The sequence below is a fragment of the Corvus moneduloides genome, chromosome Z (assembly GCF_009650955.1).
Source record: "Corvus moneduloides isolate bCorMon1 chromosome Z, bCorMon1.pri, whole genome shotgun sequence".
Lineage (NCBI taxonomy): Eukaryota > Metazoa > Chordata > Aves > Passeriformes > Corvidae > Corvus > Corvus moneduloides.
Window position 1 is genome coordinate 8,191,533 of NC_045511.1, and position 21,042 is coordinate 8,212,574.

The 21,042-nt window shown below is 40.1% G+C and overlaps 2 long non-coding RNA genes across 2 annotated transcripts; both read left to right on the plus strand.

Annotated features, from left to right (window-relative positions):
- The first annotated feature begins 2,524 nt into the window (after positions 1-2,524).
- On the plus strand, positions 2,525-19,629 carry LOC116438508. Its single transcript, XR_004237784.1, has 3 exons — positions 2,525-2,537; positions 12,973-12,980; positions 19,537-19,629. It is a non-coding gene; the product is annotated as an uncharacterized LOC116438508 (long non-coding RNA).
- Positions 15,641-17,349, plus strand: LOC116438509. Its single transcript, XR_004237785.1, has 2 exons — positions 15,641-15,777; positions 15,893-17,349. It is a non-coding gene; the product is annotated as an uncharacterized LOC116438509 (long non-coding RNA).
- Positions 19,630-21,042: the final 1,413 nt, after the last annotated feature.

Genomic DNA, 21,042 nt, shown 5'->3' on the forward strand with positions numbered 1-21,042 from the left:
AGTTTGAAAGTTTGCAAAGCTCATGCTACAAAAATCAGGAGGATGTTTCTTCTCACTACAGACAGGAACACTGATATTCAAAACAAATCCTCTGTGAAAATGGTTTGAAGCAGAGGTATTATCCTGATGAATGCTTTCTGATTAGGGAGTGGTTTTGTGAACATGCAGCTCTTGTTAATCTCCTTGGGACACTTCTTAAACTAAAAGCAGTATCGTCAGACAGTTGATATGTCAATTACATTCATATTGAGAGATTTTAGCTTCTGGATATTTCCAACATATCCAAAACTAAGGAACAGTTCAGAAGTCTTTGTTAAAAAGGTTTGGAGAAAAGATCACATTGCATGCAGCAGCTGTTTGCGTGGATTACCTAGTCTAGCCATTCTGTCAAGGCTAAAAAAAATACTGTCTGAACTGCAGGGAGCAAACAAGTCACTGAAATATCAGTGAAGTAAGGGCATGTTACAAGCAGCATGGCTGGACTTCCTCTGTCAAGCTCCAGCTTGGGCAAGTAATTAGGACAATTCTAAACAAAGACCTTGTTTGGCTGTCCCATTTAGAGGTATTTTTGGAATGAACAAGCTGAAATGGTTATTTTCTAGCTCAGTTGTAGAGCCTTCAGACGTGTGTTGCTTTTCATTGTATATTTATAACATATCATACAAATCTATATACAAAGCTTGGAGGTTCATTTTTTTGCAATGGTGGACTTAGCTTTACTGGTCTCTCTGTGGCCTGCCTTCCTTCCTCCCTTCCTTCCTTCCTTCCTCCCTTCCTTCCTCCCATCCTTCCTCCCTCCCTCCCTCCCTCCCTTCCTCCCTTCCTTCCTTCCTTCCTTCCTTCCTTCCTAAAAAAATTCAGCAAACTAGAGGTATCTTGCTTTAACCTTCTAAAATCAGATAAGATGCATCTTTATCCTGGAAGTCCTCTGCACTCTGATTATATTCCAAAATAGGACATTTAGGGATTTTTTAATCTCTCTCTAGCATCCTGGTTTCCATTTCTGAGCAATGGCTTTTCTTATTTTAATGAAAAAAACCATTACAACTGATCACAGAATTTCTGCAACAGATCTATACCATCTGCTGTAATGAACTGAAGACATGACAGTGACTACACAATAATTAAAATGTACCCAGTGACAGTCTCTTGAATCTAGATGGTGCATGGTGAAACACCATGGGAAAATATTCTCTTTTATAGATGTTAATTAGTCAGAAATACAGTAATCAAAAGTAATAACCACTACAGAGGCTTTAATTCAGAATATTTTTGAGTTTTTGGTTTGGGCTGGGATGGTTTTATTTTTGCTTTGTTGGGTGTAGTGTTTGGGGTTTTTTTTGTTGTTGTTGTTTTCATTTTTGTTAGTTGGTTTCATTTGTTGGTTTGTTTGGTTGGGTTTCCTTTGTTTTGTTTTGGTGTTTTTTTTCATTTCCATATGAAATTACATATTTCACTGGTTTCAAACTCTCTTTAATGAGATAATATAGAGGGTGTGGCTCCTGGAGTCAGTCAATGCTACTTCTAAAGCAGCTGAAGCAAATTAAACAACCCAAGATGCTCTCCTTCCACCAGAACATGACTGTATGATACATTGACTGGACACATAAGGCTGATGTGCCTCTATGGCTGTTATGCTGTGAACCTAATTAGTCCTGAACCCCTCAAATGGGATCAGAACTATCAACATTTTAGTCAGAAGGAGGAGAAGGCATGGAATCACTTGTTTTTTGCAAGGTTTTATAAAGAAAAATCCATTAGTATTTTCTACCAGCCACTTTTTGAACCTGAATCACCTGCAGAGCTCTAAAAATCTAAATTAAGAGGCTGCAGCTCCAGAAGAAGCAGCAAGGACACTGCCTCTTGCCTTGTGCAGGAACAGAAGCCAAGGACTTCAGTCTTCCATCTCTGCATATGAGGAAGAGTGATTTACACTGCCTGTCTCTTTTAGGTGCAGTTAATAAATGCAAAAGTTTGTCAAATTTAGACCGGCCCTTAAACTTTCTGGATTTGTGGTCTGCTGGAGATTTCCCAGTGGACATTCAAACCCTTTGGAAAAATATCCTTTAGTAGGTTTCCAAGTCACCTAACAGCGGGCTTATTTTTCGTATCTGCCTTTTGTTGACCCCTCCCTTCATCCCAAAACTCCAGAGGCAAAAGTATGAGCATAACTGAATGCACAAAAATAAATTAATTCCCACACCAACTGTATCTGATTTTAGGTACTGGCACAATGTGGCCAGGTAGAACTGACACATCTTTTCCCTCTTGTCTAAGCCTCAGTATCATATTCATAAAATGTCATATAGCTAGGAAAAAAAAAGTAAACTTCAGGCACTGGTGAGTTGGTTGTAAAAAATCAGTTATTTTCTTAGAGATGCATTTTTATCAACTCCCTTCCTGAGGTTTTTGGGGCACAGATCATTGATGTCTCACTAGAACTGTTAGGACATGTATAGATTTTCCTCTTATTGTTCATTACAAGATAACATAACTCTAAATTGGGCTGGTGATTCACCTCCCCCCGAGGGGCTGCAGTTATAAGAGAGTTAATTATTCACCTTCCAGTCGTGGAAAGATTCCATGCAGCTGTTGGTGTTGGTCTGTCTTTTCTTCACCCAACCACACCTACTGAACATCAAGGAACTTAGAGGGGGAAAGGGTTGGTGTTCTTTTTTCCTTTTTTCTTTCCTAATTGACCAGGCAAGATTTTCATCTGTGTGTGACTCAATAGCTTGACTATGAACTCAGGTTTCATGAATGTGGAGAAATCTCACTGAACTTTCACTTACCTCCCTGAACTTCTGCTCCCTCTCTCTGTTTTAAAAGAAACCAATCAAAACAAAACATATTTTGCAGTGGATGTGGCTAACATTCCCTGATCTAATCTGGTCTGCAGTTCACATTTTGAGTAAGAGATGTATACAATATTAAGCTCCACTCAACAGGACTTACCTCTTGGTCTGTAAAGTCATGCATTAGCACTCCTCCATTTTCCCCACTAGCTGGCAACTTAACAACTCATCAAATCATTAGTAGGACCCCCCTACGCTTGTGTTTTAATTTCATTTACATTACACAGCCAACTGTCCCTCCTGAGCCCTCGTTCAAAGATACAACGCCCCTCCTTTCTGCTTTGGGTTTCCAGTAGCACCATACTAGTCCCAATACAGGTAACTATCTCCCTACATGCCCACGTGCACACACCCACGCACACATGAGCTCTACATTGTTTTGTTCTTCCTATTTCTGTCCTTGTCAGCTGTGTCTGCTTTCACTCAGCATTTAACTCTTTCCCCATCAGCAGCAAACCTAATGATCATTTAATGGCAAGTGCAGAAACAGGCCTGGGAGAAGAGGTCAGAATCTGTAACATTCTCCTCGGCACCACGGCGCAGAAATGTGCTTTCTCTTGTGCTCTGCATCCTTGGCTGACCTGGTCTTAGACTCTTTCTGAGTCTGCTTAGTGACAACAGCTTTTCAGAGAAAACCATTTCCTTCAAAGTGATTTGTGGTTTAAAAAACAGCTTAAGTATTGTCAAATACAGTTGCCATCACCAGCCTCTTGAGAGACTGAATGAAAGTACTTGTCTGGGAGAAAGAGTTTTGGGGAAGGTGGCTGCAGTGTGAATAGGAGTGTCTCAGTCCTATTGTCTCCTGCTGGCAGACCTCACTCACCTCAGCACACAATCCTCTGTAAACCCCGTTTCTGGTAGTTTGGTTTTTCCCTGATCTTCACGGGCTGTTTGATGTGTCTCCTTGACGTGGTGCAGCGAGACAGGCACGTACACACTTGGTGTCTCCTGCCTGGGCTGTGTCTGGCCCCCATGTCTCAGCTGTGCCTGTTCCCTGGAACAAAACCTGCCTGGGCTGTATTCCCACATGAGACATAAACTGAACATAAAAAAGGAAGCTTAAAGTGTTTGTTGGAGTAGGACAATAGCGTACTGAGATTTAAACAGAGAGGGAACTGAGATGAAGACGGACTGAAGTAGAGTATAAGATACTTCCCTGGGAGTGATACTCAAGATGTAGCTCCCAAATCAAGAAGAGAGGATTTAAAAATCAGTCTTCTGTATTCATATCACAGACCACTGTTAAACTAAGTGTACTAATAGTTAAGCGAGCCAGAAAGTCTTGCTTCTGGCTGCCTTTTGTGCCAGGACTAGTCCCATCTGTGTGCTTTGAATGTATCTGTCTGCCGGGCCCTGCATAAGGGGAGGAAGGGAGAATGTTTTTAATGCTGGGTTGAAGCAGGTAGCTCAAGCTTATTACATGTTTTACAGCTGAACATAGCCCCGCCAGTGTGTGATTAAGCACCTGCCCCGGGATTTTGCAGATTAGTGTGATACCTTTGTATTATACTTGAGAGTCTAACTTGGTAGGAAAATATCAAAGTATTTATTTTTTAAAAAAATTGATTACTTGAAGTTAGATTTTCAAAGGTATTTTGGTTCCTGAAGAAACAAAGAGACCTTTCATGGATGTCAGTTGGAAATAAATTATTTGAAAACTCTAACATTGTATGAATCACTTAAAATGGCTTGTTGTCACAGAGTATTTTTGAATCGGTAAAGTTTTTGTTAAATAGTTTTTCTGAATGCTGTTAGTTCCACAAGAGTGCATAGAGTATTCCCTTTACACAGGGCCTACACATGGCTTTTCACCATCCTGGTTTTATTAGTTTTATTTATTTCTACTACCTTCTGTTTATAGTTCCAGTGTAACCTGTGAGGAGAGGCTGAATGACCATCTAAGCTGACTGTTAAACACTTATGGGGACTTCACTGTAGAACTCTTGTAAAATCATGTTCTCTGAGGACATTATAAAACACTGCCTGGCAGCTCCCTACTCTGGTAACACAGAGCATAATAAATGGAGATGGAGGGCATCATAAGTTGATTTCCATAAAAATGTGTCCAGAGAACATAATATCAAAGTTGCCATAAAATATGTTCTCACTTAGCTTCAGTGTCATCTCATTTTCCGTTGCACATATATAGATAGTATTTTTTTCTAAGCAAATAGAAATTTGTATATGGAACATATGGTCTACTATGAAATATAAATGACAGTCTATGTCTTCATCATTATTATACTTTCATTGGAAGGTTCAAATGCCAGAAAAAAAGCACATCTAAATGGATAGAAAAATTGAAACTTTCTGCTCCAAATGAACCTTCAGCTCTAAATAATTCTAGCTCATATATTTTCATCCTCTGGATCAGGCTGAGGATCTGATTTATCAAAATACTTCAGCTCTTGACTGTCTTTAACTTTGTGACTAATACTATTGACTCCTAAGAAGCTACTCACATCTATGCATTTGTATATGCATGTACATATGTATAAATGCTTATATATATATATGTACTTACTAAATGTATACACAATACACACATATTTGAACATATGCATTTAATTATATCCACTAATAAACATCTAGATGCATGAATGTGTTAGCAGAATTTCAGCCTTAAAAAACAAGGGAAATTAATATTGTGTTCCAAAAGGAAGCATGCTACTTCTTAGAAGTCAGAGGACAGAGATCCCCAAATGTTTTAGATGAATGGTGAAGGTCCACAATAAGCATTTCTTGCACTGCACAACTTTTTTTTGTACTGCAAGTACTGAATAGGAACCTCATTAGATTTGCCCAGTGATTCTGACTTTTCTTAGATGCAGTGAGACACTGAGTTAATATGATAGATTTTACTGTTAATTACAGTTGTGGCCATGGTAGAAAATAGCTTGGAAGCTGTGAGTATAAAAGGTTTTTAAACCTAGACATAAAGCTCGTATGACAAAAGTATAAATGGAATTTGTATTGCCAGATGTGCATAGAGCTGCTATTATTTGTTCTACATTTCTCCTGCTGTAACAACTTCTGCCTTAGTGCCAGTAAAAAGTGAGTCAGTTAATGATGATTTAAGAAGGTGACTGGCAAAGTTAGCAATTTCTTTAATCTTGTTTTTACACTAATGATTGAAAAGTGCATATTGGTTTATAAGAATGCTGTATATTGCTGCATTTTCCCAGTTCAAAGGTTTAAGAGTAGGCTGTGCCCAGTCTGTATTATAAATGTTATTCCCACATAGAGCAGGTACCTTCTTGACCTTTCCCAGTCAGTTCCCTGTTGAGAGGGTCCATATATGATTTAGGTGCTCATACAGAACTTCTGAGTCATCCACTAGCTGACCTGTGCAAAGATCTTAATCTCAAGAACTGAAATACTGTCTCTTGATTCAAGCCCTCTGTCAACAAATACGATTGGTTTTCCTAAGACCTTCCCAGATTGCGCTGTTTATCAAAAATTAAAACCAAACTGCTTGCTTCAAGGTAGTGAGTGGATGTCTTGCACAATGTCGGTGTCTGGTCAATGCAAGACATCTTTTTTACAGGTAAGTGTAACAACAAATACTGAGCAAAATTCTTCTGCCACAGACTTCTGTCATGTGTCCTTTAATTGCCTCCCCACACAGGTTACATAAGCATAGTGCCTTTAATTTCTCTGCTTTCTTCTTATGATTGATGACAAACTTCCAATGAATTGATTGCCAGAGGCCTCCCTACCAGTCAAGAAATACGATCTTCACCACAGGCATCCCTCTACAGTGACTTAGTCTTAGCCTTTACCTATTATTAATGAAGAATACTATCATAAGTAATAATAACAATACAGTGATAATGACAGGGCTGATAATGATGATAATAATTATAGAAAGAGCAGTAACAACAACTAAAAACTGCACTGAGTAATAAGGCACCAGATCTGAAATAACATTACTGCCAAACCTGCAATATTTTCTTGAAAGAAGAAAATACTCAGTTGGAGCTATGCAAAGGTTAGAAAAAAACTTGCCATTTCCTGAAAATGAGAATTTATTGAATTCAACCTATCTGGAAGAAGAAATGGTCAACTTAAGAGTATATTTATGAACCACTTAAATCTTTGTTTAATAGGAAAATTACTCAGTGTCTCTGTGTTACCATGCAGTAGGGTGGGTTGTACCAGAGGTGAGACCATGGTACCATCATTGCATGGAATGGTCATTATCAGCTGAACACAGATGGTCAAACGTAGATCCTTGTTGTCAACCTGAGCAGGTGCAAGGCCAAGCACAAATTACGACAGGTCTGATACAAAACTTAGGGAGGTTGTTTCAAAGCAGAAGTGGGAAGTTTCATGTATCTCTACTCTGAATATTAACAAATATAAACACAGTGGTACATCTTTATTATGGCGGAAGGTTTCCCCTTCACATACATGTTACACTATCCATTTAATGATTATTTGAGGTGGATAGGGAAAAACTGGATTAGATTAGATTAGATAGGCTAGTTAAATTGGGGCTATCGCAAGGTCCTTGCAGGTTACAGGAGATGGCAAGCAGACAAAATTAATTCTTCTTGATTTACAAATAGGACTTTATTGCAGTCAGGATATAGAGGTTGTAAGCATACATATGGAACCAAACATAAATTAATTTGGCAAGCCATGAAGGTGTGCTGACACAGACTTTAGTGTAGGCCCGACAAATTTGCCTGGGACCTCCTGTGCTTACTTGAGCGGGTAACACACCCTGAAGTTAATGATGCAATGATTTCACTGCTATTGGTTCAAGTAACACAAAGCCTGTCAGTCAGCCAGGGCATGACAGGCTGTGGCTGGGGCACACTGCACCCCAGTGACACACAGCTAGTATAAAACCCTGGTTAGAAGATAGCAGCACTCAGAGAGGCCCAAAATCACACTGCATAAAAAACCTGTCACAACAGTACCAGAGACCATGGGAGGAAAAAGGTGACTGAGACTTATCACTTTTGCTGTCTCACTCTACTCAGATGTTTCACATACAGCCCGAAGTTAAGGTAAGTTTAACAAAGCCCAGAACCACTATGAAAATGTAAAATCAACTAAGAATTAAAGGCTCTGGTACATGATGTGAAATATTCTCACTGGAAGCTGATGCAATTTTCTCAAAATTTGTGTGTGTATGTATCATTTCTTTTCTGCCTTTTTTTTCTTTTCAACGTTGCAATTGAGCAAAGAGTACAGTGTGAAAAAGCAAAAAGTTATTGAACATAGCAAAGCACTGTTGGTTTACGTTTGGAAACTCTGTGTACACAAAGTATGTTGCAGCCTCACTCATGCTGTTCTCCCTGCACCACCTCTTCTCTTTCTTTCTTACGCTTTCACAAGTTGTTTTTCTGCCTACATCAGTTGTCTTGTTTTTAACCTTAATATATATTTGCTAAAGTCTGGACAGTCCTAGTACACTTGCACATGGTAAACATGGCATTTCACAATTCTCTCTGTGACTGGATACAGAAAACATGATATTTCCTGAAAAGTCAGTTTCACTAAACTAAACTGTGTGGGCTACTAAAAAAACTTAGATGGAAGGGCCCTCAGAACTGTAGGTCATACTGAAAGCTTTATCCTCTGCTTGCAATTGGTGGAAAGTGCCCTCCTTGCAAAATACTGGTTTTGTCCTTCTGCTGTGTAAAAAGGTATAAACCAGAAATATGCTAGCCAACATATTACTCTTCTGTGGGGGATTTGGCTTCTGTAAACATCTACAAGGCAACTGTGGATCAGGCATACATTAATAGTTTGCAAAACATTTATCATGTTTTTAACTGATGTGTTCTCATCAATGATTTGAAAGAGAGTTTTTGCAGATTGCCATGCTATTGTTTTCTGGGGCTTGTCATAAACATATTCTTTCTAGTCTCCTGAGTTTCTTTTTTTTTTTTTTTTTGATGTTTGCTCAAAGACACATCAGCCAAAACCTGCTGGATTAATCTGATGTGTAACTGAACCAGTGAGAAACCTCTGACAACTGCAGAACTTCAAGCTGGAAGAAAAGCTGGGCTAAGTGGTGCTTTGCAGTCCAGTGCAGGCTGGTGCTCCTTGGCATGCTGGCTGGGTGCCAGTGCAGTAAGATACCTTGCACCGTCATTGGTATGGGTCCTGCTTCATTCAGGCACCAAGAATTTTTTTCCTCCAGCTGCACACAGAGCACAATGCAATTTAAAATCTTTTGTTACACATTATGCATTCTTTTGTTTCTTTTCTTTTCCTACTGTTCTGCAAATACATAGCAATGCTGCTCTTCAAGGCCAAGGCTGATACAAAGAGCTGACTTTCTTCCCCCAAAAATGAACCTTGACATGTGAAAAATTCCTGTCCTTCCTTTTGTAAAGCAGGGATGCGCACACAATTGTTCGTAGATGAACTTTTGCTTCATTAGTAGGGAATAATAACAAAAGCAGAACCGATACATCTTATTCTATCAGTCAGTAGTCACACTAGCATTAGTATCAGCTTAAGCAGTCTATATTTTACAGACTTAAGCACTGGGAATGTAGCAGCCTGCAAAAAAGGGAAACTGGAATATGGTCCAGAATATTTTTCTGACTTTACCTTTTCTAAAAAAGTAAAAATTTGCTGTGTTTCAATTAATTGTCCCCAGAGAATGTTCCTAAATAAAAGCTAACATTTTTGAATCAGCAGTTTAAATGCATAATAATGGGGAAATAAATAAGAATGAGATCATATGAGGTGTGTGTCCACATAACACACAGTCCATACTGAGCACAGCATTTGAAGAAGGAACACACTTGGATAGACAGTGCTTAACTGAAGCTGAAGGTTTCCTGGACCAGGAATTTCTCCTCATTCCTCATATGTCCTTGTTCTTCTCCAGGCTGCCATGCTTTGTCTCGAAACCCTTTGGGGATTTCTTTCTGTATCGGAGGTGGGTGGACTGAGCATAGCAGAAGACCCACATCTGGGAGAAGCCCTCACACAAATGGATGCTTCTTACTCTTGCAATCTAACAGCAAGCAGTTATTTCTAACACACTGTATATAATAAACTTTTGTCAACTGTTTACAAGCTATGTGTTTTTGTGACTTCTGGATAGGAATCTGGCCATGGACTTCAGATGAAAAGACCCATTTCTGCCTGCTGAATCCACTTTACCCTGAGACTGAAGGTAGCCAGTCCAATAATCCCTGGTATATGTTATTTTAATTGGAGGAAGATCAAGCCTGAGGCACAGGATACATCTTCTAAGAGTGTCAATATAATTTCAGAATCCCAACCCATCCCTTTCCAAATTCCTTACAAGGACTTTCATGCATCTGTATTTTGACTAGAAGGCAGTAATTATTTAGGAGTACAGCAGCAACACAGCACTCAACAGATTAAACACCAAACAAAATCAAATAGTGCATATCCAGGCAAAATTTCTGGGAAGTATTCAGCTGTCAGGACTTTCACTTGTCCAGAATTTTCTGGGGGACCCAAATCAAGATCAATAGCTAAACTGATGAAAATTCCAGCGATAGTGCTCAGGACCATTTTGTAAAACTGAGTAAAATGCATAATTTCAAGATGAAATGTGAGGTTTTTTTAAAACCTCCAGACTATAGCTCGTCTTGGAGCAGAAGTTTTCTGTGTATCTCCAATAGTACAGCAGTAAGAGCACAGCCATTCTGCTGAGTCCTGCAGATGCCAGGTGTAGGGTATGCCCAGCCACTGCCCTGGAGGGATGTCTGCTGAGATAAGGAGATTGGGCAATCTCCTAGCAGGACCTCCTCCCTGGGAAGGCAGCTACTTTCAGTTATGGTGAGAAGACAAACCCAGAATCCTCTGGGGGACTCTATGCAGATCCTTTGTAACCCATTGGCCCTTACCCTCTGGCACCCACCCCCTGTATCCCTATAAAGCTAGCCCCCTGCCCCTGCGAGGACAGAGTGTCGTTCGTCGCTGGCTCCCCTTCGCTGGAGCGTGGACCAATAAAGTCATTTCGTGTGGAACAGCTACATGAGCCTCTCATCTCTGTCCCTGGTCTGGCCTGGAGGCTGCCCTGCAGAGCTGAGCTGAAATCACGAGCTGACAATCACTGAAGAGCTGACAGCTTCTGCACGGGCCCTCCTGCCAGCAGCTGAGGGAAGACGCCGGGCCTCGGGAAGGCGATTCCTTTTGGGACCATCTCTCCGGACCGGTCACCTCTTCCTTGGTCAGAGCTACTGACCCCTAACCAGCTGTCATAGCCAGGTATGAGGGCTCAGGCTCTGAGGAGAAGGTCAGGTTGGGGGGCCTGCCTTGGGGTGACTTTATGATGTATATCCCACGTCACTGCCCTATGCCCAGAAATTAACTTTGTGCCTTTCTATGTCTCTAAACTGAGCCTAAGAGGGGGAAGGAAAAATTGAGCAAAACTTTTTCAAAGCAGTTTGCAGCTTGTTCAAGGTCACCCAGAGATAGCAACCTTTTTTTTTTCCAGCTGCGGCAGGGGAGGGAGGAGGCACCCAGCTAGCTGCTTTCCAGTCAGCTTTTGGCCAGTTGTTCAGTTTGCTTTTTCTCTGGAGAGAGACAGAGTTGAACTTTGCTTTTCCTTCCCTGGAATTTCAGATTGTCTCCCTTTCCTACTGGGCTGCTTCAACACAGAGCACATCAGGAGGACTTTCCACCGGGCACAGAGGGCCTGGCCCTGGGCCAAGCCCCAGCTCCGAGGAGACCAAAGGGAGGACTCTAACACTTTTCCCAGGTTTTTTCTCCACAGCGAGAGATTTTATTAGCATTATTTTCCTTTTCTCGTGTGTTTGGTAAATAAATAGTTTTATCTCCTTCACTTTCCTTCGAGGAAATTTTTTTTTTTCCCGAACCTGGTGGGAGGAGGGGTGGTTGTGCCTTCTCTCAGAGGATGTATTTCTAAATTTGGCCAAACCGGAACAGGGCCACTCGCAGCTTCTCAGCCTGTTCCCTCCTGAAGTTCCAGCCAGACACAGAACAGCCTGATCAGTCCCTGCCTACAAAGCTGATCACAAACTACACAAATTACTATAAGAGATGAATTCTGGTACCACTTGGTGTGTGCTTGGACCTTTCTAAACATACAGCCACACACAGACCTCTTCCAAAGGCACTCATCATCAAGACACTGGTGATAAGGCATAGTAAGGGAAAAATAAGCATCAATTAAGAAAAGGGCAGTTGGAGCATCTTGAACCTGCCATGTTACTGGGAAGGTGATATATTTGCAGGTTAAGAACAGTTATTTTCCTCTCTGTTTAAAACAACTTATTCTGATACACAGGAGAGATGCCTCATTTTCTGTTTTCTATCTAAAAAGGAGGTAGGTCATTTCTACTTTGGCAATTTATTATTTGGCAATTTATTATTTGGCAATTTTATTTTCAAAAATAGTGACTAACTTCACCAAAAAAAAAGCAGCATATTGGGCCTTAGATACAAAAACTAGAAGACCTTGGAAAAGAAAAAAGAAAGGAATATTTCTGTCTCCTTGTTGCCAACGTTCTTCTGGAGGGGACACTTAATGAGCGTAGACAAGGATTTCCAACACTCTCCATTGTGCTGCTTTTGAGCCCAGTGTGTTGAAATGGTCTTGCCAGTGAGAACCAACTGTTGGATGGGTTTTAGCATTTATCTGGAAGAAAGTGCAGGTAAGAACAGTACCAATGTATGCTTTGAAGGCAGAATGGTTCTCACCCTTTTGTGGCATATCTGTTCCTGAGCTTTGCCTAGAGATGAAGTCCCTTCTGGACTATCAATAAAGGTATGCAGTGTACTACTTACAGTTATTCCAAAGGACTAATTTGTGCTTCCAACAATATTGAGCCCAGTTTTGTTTCCTTGGAAATATAAGAAATTGTTAATAATATTCTGTAGTTGCCATTCTCATCTCCATCAAAATTTCTTTGCCAAACAAAACACAGCCTTGCAGAGCAACAGAGTTAGTAATGTATGATAAATCTTTATTGAGAATCATACAACGCATTGCTTCTTTGAAGCTTTGGCCCTAGCCAAAGAACATACACCCGATTTTGGAAGACATAGTAAGAAAATCGCTGGTGATAAAGGTGAGATAATTTTTACAAAGTTCTATAAAAGCAAAAATGTACCTGGGAAGTAGGTAAGCAAAAGCTCCTAAGAGGCAGTTTTGTGGGTTTTTTTGTTGTTGTTGTTTTGTTTTGTTTAGTTTTGTTTTTGTTTTTGAAATTGTCACAATAGGAAAATGGATCCTTTCAACTTGGAAAAAAACAGGTCTTCCACATCTCATGTGGGAAAGTTTTTTGTGCTGTGTTTTAACTGCTGTTTTCATGACAATGACTTAAAGAATGGTAAGTATTCTTGCTCTGAAAACAAATTGTTTGCAGAATTAATACTTTTTTCCCAAAGCAAGTTGGTAGAACATAATAAACTGGGTTACGTGGTTTGAAGACTTACAGGCAAACTCCCTCATGCAGACATATTTATTTCACTGTAAGTTTTCAAAAGACTAGTTGATTTAGCTATGTGTCTAAGAAATGTCTGGGAAGTAGAGTATTTCAGTACCCATGCCAGGTGAAGAAAGGAAACCCAGACTACAGACAAGAAACTAGAAAAATACCAAATTTCAAGGACTGAGCAGGGAGTCAGAAGATTAGATTTTAAGCATCGCCTCACCTAGTGAGCCTTGATCATGGATGAGAGCTCTGGCCGCTTTTCTATAGCAATTAAAAAGTGACATAGGAAAGCAGAAGATGGTAGGAAGCTCACCACACAAAGAGATTGGAGCAACCTGTTCTCATTGCTTGGGAGCACTGCACCAACAGTGTTCAGGTTATGACGTGAGGGTGGACAACAGACCAACCTGCCTACATGCGACAGAGAGGTAGAGAGGCACTTAAAAAACCATTCTTCTGGTGGCCAAAATACTCTAATGAGGCAATCAGAACTTCCTGGTAACGGTGAAAATATGTCAAAGCCAACTTTGTGGGATACTGTGTCTTGGCAAGGAGTTTACAATGATTTTGCAGGGGGGGATTAGCAATATGCCTAGCTGCAGTAAATGATTATTTCATATGACCAAAGTGGTACATATGACAATGATTTTGGCAAATCAGACAATTGAAAGTATACATGTTCCATATGATTTTGCATAAGGAAATCATACAGGATTGTGACAATCATTTGGGGGTCAATATTTTTTTGCTGGGAAATATAAAATGTTTCCCAAATGTCTCTGTCAGTTTAGCTTATTGCTTAGCACTACACATTAATAAAACTCACACAAATGCATTAGCAGAGAAATACAGGTGAAGCCCTTAAAATACTGAAACATTTCTTTCACTGAAAGGTCAGTATCTGTTGGAACCCTGAGCTCTGAGAATTTCAGCCTTTCAGTGCTGACGGACAGTGATCCTCAGAAGCACACTGCATTTGATCTGGGGCCTTGGGAAAGGCTTTGTAAATTATGTGATAACACTGAGGTTGTTGCTCTGTAACTAACAGTTATATCACATATATCACGTGAAATACGTAGAGATGTAGAAAAATCAGGTTTATGGGATATACGTAACAATATGGAGGATTTGGGGTGTGGGTTTGTTCTTCTTTTCTCCTTCTTCTTCACAAATCTGGGTATTCTGGTATTGGGTCAAAAAACCCACAGTGCGGATCATGAATAGTTAGTTATTGGATTATAAGTAAAAATAAATTACTTGGCATTCCATAATTGGGTAATTTGGACCCTAAAAGACCTTGGAAGTTAGAACTCAGGGCCATTTTCACCTTGTTAACTTAGAGGCACACTCTGTGCAGCTGTATTATAGATAAGATATAGTAAACATCTAAGATCCGAAGACAAGCTCCCGGTCTCCTGTATTTTAATTTGAACTCTGAGTAAAAGAGCTCACAAAACAAAGGCAAGGAAGAAAACAAATGAAACGGAGAAAATCAATAAGTATCACATATTACTAGAAAGAAAATATCACCAGAGTAATTTTTAAATTATAGTAGTGCTTTAGTTTTATATGGTAGGACCACATGCCTCTAAAAAAATCCCATCAGACCAATAACCAACAGAAGGAAACTCAGTGAATAAGAAATTCACAAAATAATCTTCACATGTAAACGCAAAAAAATATTTTATTCTTTTTACAAAATAAGCAATCTTTTGTCTCTTTTGCATCTTAGTCAAAGTGAATTTATGGTCTAATACAGTGCTTAAAGAGACTGATGAGCTGAAATACTGACATCAAGAGCATCTCTCAGGAATGAATGTTATGGTCAGCAAAAAAATTGTTTAAGAAACATTTGAATATTCAAGTCAGAAAAAGACATGTAGCCAAGGACTCATTTGCAAAGTTCATAATAAATCAGTCTTGCAGTCTCAGACCTTCAGCATCTATCACAATCCAATTAGACAGTCACATCCTTCCACAGCATAAAGCACCAATTTGGAACAGTGGTCTCTGCAGGTGAAGCCTTCTTCTTTCAGGAACTTGTTACTAAACTCTATACTGGAAGTGATCAATCTGAACCCAAACTGACAGTGTTTAGATCAAACCATAACCTCTTCCAGGAACATGTTCCATCCTAGGAAGGATGTCTGAGAATAAATTCCATCAAATTAAAGACTGCAGAATGTAATTGTTCATGCATGACTGTACTCATTGCTTAAAAACGAAGGTTATTGTAGTTAATAAATCCCTGAAAGTAGTTTGAAAGCATTCAGATAGAGATAAATGATTTCCAATGATTCTTTGATTTAAATGCCCACATAATTTTTTTGTAATTAAATTTAATTAATTTGGTAACTGTTGAAATTAAATACTTCTCATACTTTACCTTTAAAAGATATTTCATATTCTTACCATTGTTTTTCTTCTTAAAAACAACCAAAGCTCATTTATCATTGGACCAGTCTAGGATTACACCCCAAGCCTTGAGTGAAGGTTGTCTGGCGGCTGATGTGGTAAGAAAACACATGGACCTCAGTCCTCAACATCCACCAGGCAGGCTTGAAGACCAACAGTCCTTGCATAGGTGGAGTAACTTACTTAGACTTTTATTTTCCTTTCCTCCTGCAGGATTTGGGCTCCACATCCCCATTAATCACCTCTGGCTAGCTGTCTCTTTGGTGCAGAATCTCCTTCCTTGTGGCTTGGACTTCCTGAACTCACACTTTGTTCCTACTGCTTTAGATTACACAGTGACTGCTTGTAACTCAGTGTGGAATGAAGCCGTTATTAGAAAGAGATGCTCTTTCTAATTGTATTGCTCGAGCAAGTGACTAAAAGCAGACATTTAAATGTGCAACAGATGAATGAATGTGTCTTGGGATAAATATCTTATGAACTGGAAATCATCATCCTGTCCTTTCCAAACAAAATTTCTATCTGCTTATGTGGTGAACTCCTGTGGTTTGTGGGCAGCTGATTTGGTAGGAGTTACGTAAAGCTCACGAAGTTAGCATTTAATCTTCATCGCCTCACAGCCCTTATACAGATGTTCATTCTTACATGTTGCATGGATATAGGACCAATGTACATGCAGAACTTGAGACCAAATGTCTTTGTAAATATTAGGTAATGAAAATTATGTTTTGAAAACAGTTGACACCTTACGAACGTTAAATGGAAATTTAACACTGAATTGCAAAGATCACCAGGAGTGTAAAGTCAATAACAGGCAGACATTTTGTTTTTATATTCCTGTATTCTGGAATCTCTGAGATAATTTACTTTTTGAAATACTACTGTTTTGTGGATTTTCTTTGAAATTAACTAGTTGAAGCTGCAGGTCTCCATATGCCTTTTGAGATGCTGTCTCTGCTGTATACATGTCCAGATCCTATTGTAAATTTGCTGATGTGTATGGAAAAATTGCTTATAATAGAACTTTCAAGGCTTTTATATACTTACAACACAAAGCAGCATCTAATTTGGAGACTTCAAAAGCTCCAAAGTCACTTTAGGCTCTAACTCCTGCTAGATACTGAGCCCCAATAGGCTGCACATGCATTTTATGGTATGTGCCATTCCCTCTGATTCAGCTTGACTGAGCTCCTAGGGACACCAGGGTTAGCCAGCCTGTGGAGACTTTACCAATGTGGGGCTGAGAGTCACATAAATACTCTGTTCAGTTCTCTGCCCTGCAGCCAGCTGCATTGTGTACTTCTATGCACTGTGAGATTCAATTCATCATTGCCAGTGAAATTTTTTCAAGTGCCCAAAAGGAGAGAGGAGAAAGTAGCAAAGAAAATACAGTGTGTAATTATTGTATTTACTAAACACTAAGCACAGAGTCATTTTAATTGAAACTGCATTAATAAGAGATTATAGTATAGCTATCAAGTTGTAGAATGATTCTGCAATGATTCCAGTTTCCAAAATAAATAGGAGAACTTATTAACTAGCTTTACCTTTGTCCTACAAAATATACTCTAAGGTGTTTCACATGTTCTTCAATTAATGAAAATTTTGGATCTTATCTCTTTGTTAGAGTGATTCATGCTCAATACTTCGAATAAATTCTAAGAAATTAATACTTCTCTGGTACTTTTTTGTGAGACAAGGTATCAACCACAGTTACGTCATATTAGTGATTCATTAGTCAGACTTCTGATGCTGAAGCCAATCTCGTGACATTTATATGGAAAACTTCTTTTTGTTGGTACAGTAGTTCAAACACTTCAGTACTTCCCAATTTTCATTTAACATAACATTAGTGACTCATTTGTTTTTTCAGTTTCAACTCTGTTTGTCAGGGATTCGTGAATTGTATTCTTCTTACCTAGTAATTTGTTGTCTCTAGATTGCCTTCTGTCCTTCCAGGCAGTGGTTGTTACAATTTAACATGACTGTCCAATGTTATGTTGGAAGGAAATCCACCATTTACCAGCCTGTTTGAAGTAGGGGCAGACAAGAGGGGTCAGAAGTGTTTTATTTCAATGCCTGGAAAGGGGTTCTTTGGAGTAGCATTTTGACTACAGGTCCACCAATTTACTAAAATGTAGAAGCTGTAATGGCACCAAAGGCAAGCCAAGGAGTCACAAAGATGATAAAAAAAAAATGCAAGTTTCTAACATTCAGAGGTTTTTTTTGTTCAGTCTTCTTCACTCGGACTGCAGGACGGTGCTTCTTTGTGCAGAACAGAGACACATCAACACAAATGCGATGAAAGACGGGGGGTATAAAAGGCATAAAAGGAATCAGAGAACATGCTGTAAGGCTGACAAGGATGTGTAGTTTTGGGTTAAGCACATCAAAAGTACTAAATGCAGTCAATAGCAGTTTACAGCAATCCCTACAGAAGCCTGTGACTTAAAAATTGGGCTTTACTAATCGAGGCTTCCTATGGGTATATAATCTAGAAAAGGCAGGTCAAAGAAGACGTAACGCCCGCTGCTCTGATAAACAGTTCTGGCAAGCTGGCAGCAACAGATGAGGAGAAGGCTGAGGTACTCAACAACTTTTTTGCCTCAGTCTTCAATGGCAACCTCTCTTCCCACACCTCTTGAGTGGCTGGATTGCAAGAGAGGAACTGGGGATTGAAGTGTTTCCCAATGCAGGTGAAAATCAGGTTCATGACCACCTGAGGAACCTGAATGTACATAAATCTCTGGGAACTGATGAGATGAACCCCGGAGTCCTGAGGGAGTTGGCTGATGTAGTTGCCAAGCTGCTCTCCATGATATTTGAAAAGTCATGGCAGTCAGGACATGTGATTGTAAAAAAGGAAGCGTTTTATCCATCTTTTAAAATGGTAGAAAGGAGTACCCTGGGAACTACAGACTTGTCGGCCTCACCCTTCTGCTAGGAAGATCATGGAACAGATCCTCCCAGAAGCTGTGCTAAGGCACATCAAGGACAGGAAGGTGATTCGGGACAGCCAGCACAGCTTCACCAAGGGTAAGTCCTGCCTGACCAACCCAGTAGCCTTCTGTGGTGGAGTGACCACATCAGTGGACAAGGGAAGGATTACAGATGTCAATTATCTGGACTCTGTAAAGCCTTTGACATGGTTCCTCCCAGACATCCTTCTCTCTAAACTGAAAAGAGAGGAATTTGAGGAGTGAACTATTATGTGCATAAGAAAGTGGTTGTACAGTCCCACCCGGAGGGTGGTGGCCAATGGCTCAGAGTCTCAGTGGATGTCAGTGATAAGTGGTGCCCTCAGAGGTCTGTGTTGGGACCAATGTTATTTAATACCTTCATCAATGACATAGACAAAGGGCATTCTCAAGCAAGTTTGCAGATGACCCCAAGCTGAGTGGTGTTCTTGACACTCCTGAAGGAGGGTATGCCATCCAGAGGGACCTGGACAAGCTGGAGAAGTTGGCCCTTGGGAATCTCATGTTGGTTTAACAAGACAAAGACCAAGGTGCTGCAGCTGTGTTGAGGCAATCCCTGGTATCAACACAGGCTGGGCATGAACAGACTGAGAGCAGCCCGGAGAGAAGGACTTGGGGGTGCTGGTGGGTGAGAGGCTGGACATGACCCAGCCATGGGCACTCACAGCCCAGAGAGCCAAATGTGTCCTGGGCTGCATCCAGAGCCCCGTGGGCAGCAGGGGAGGGAGGGGATTCTGCCCCTCTGCTCTGCTCTGGTGAGACCCACCTGGAACACTGCATCCAGCTCTGGGGCCCTCAACATAAGGAGGACATGGACTGGTTGCAGTGAGTCCAGATGAGGCTGCAAAGATGATCAGAGGGGTGGTACACCTCTCCTAGGAGGAAAGGCTGAGAGAATTGGGATTGTTCAGCCTGGAAAAGAGAAGGCTTTGAGGTAACCTAATTGCAGCCTTGCAATACCTGAAGGAAGCCTAAGAGAGAGTACTTTCAAGAGCATATAGTTATAAGGACAAGTGTGAATGGCGTTTAGCTGGTGGAGGGCAGGTTTGGATTATATATTAAGAAGAAAATCTTTACTGTGAGGGTGGGGAGACACTGGAACAGGTTGTTCAGGAGCTGTGGGTGCCCCATTTCTGTAAGTGTTCAAGCCAGGTCAGATGGGGCTTTGAGTAACCTGATTTAGAAAGCAGTTCCCTGCCTAGGGCTGAGGGGTGAAACTGCACGATTTCTTTAATATCCCTTCTAGCAAAATATTTTGTGATTTTATGAGAGTCAGAAGTTCCAGATGTCAACAATTGCAGTGTGCTAGCTAGTGAAAAGTATTTCACTTTGATCCCTCCAAAGACAAGAAAGAAGAAAGGTCTGATACAATAAGGGTGTCAGGCCCTCATGTGGGGTATTCATTTTGCTTTGGTTAGTTGCTCTGATTTGACTTTTTCAATGGGGGTCTTGGAAGATATGATACTGGTATCTATACTATCATTCAGGGTGGACTACTAGTTTTGTTCTGACTGACACCAGGTTTCAATAATTCAAAGGTTATTGTGAAAAATTGAAATGGAAGAACTCAGAACAAACTGAGAAAAATGGAAAATAAGCAGATTTGTCCTTCAAAGTTTTCTGGACATGGAACCCACAAAGCTAGAAACTTAAATGCAGTTTTTGTGCCTTCTCTGGCGTTATATAAAACATAACACCAAATCTATTTTATATTATACAGTTCATCCAAAATATACCCTAAAGCAAGTAATAAAATGGAATGCGCTCAGACACACCCAAATTACACTATAAAACCAGAATGCTATACACCAATTAATCCAAAGTAATTCATAAATCTAAGCAAAACCACTGAGAATAAAGTAAATTAAACATGACAATTTTGATTTGGCATTTAAAATACAGTAAAAATAAAATATAAAACTCTAGGGGTACATTTGGAAAACATCCTTCTGACTTGCACCTGTAAATTATAAAACCAAGTTGCTGTAGTAAATGCAAAATTCTACTAAAATAAGTTATGTCACAAACATGTTTCCTTTGAGTGTTTGCCTACTACACTGTGCTGACAGGTCAAATACGTAGATCAGTAAATAGCATACTTGGCAGGGGCTTTCTCTTTTACTGATTCCTGCCAGAAGCAAATGTCCCTTTTTGACATTTGCCAACCTGCCTGCTCCTGCAAATCAGAAACATCTGAAATCCAGAGATCTGTATGTTTAGGCCAAAGTCCATTGGAGTCAATGAGCCTCTAAACATTGACTGTTATAGGCATCAGATCAAACTAGGGGTCACCTAAATGGCTAGAGCAAGTCACTTCAGGAGCAGTGTTGCAGCCAGCAATGGTGAAAGCTTCAAAACATTCCCAAACACCAGGACATGGACACA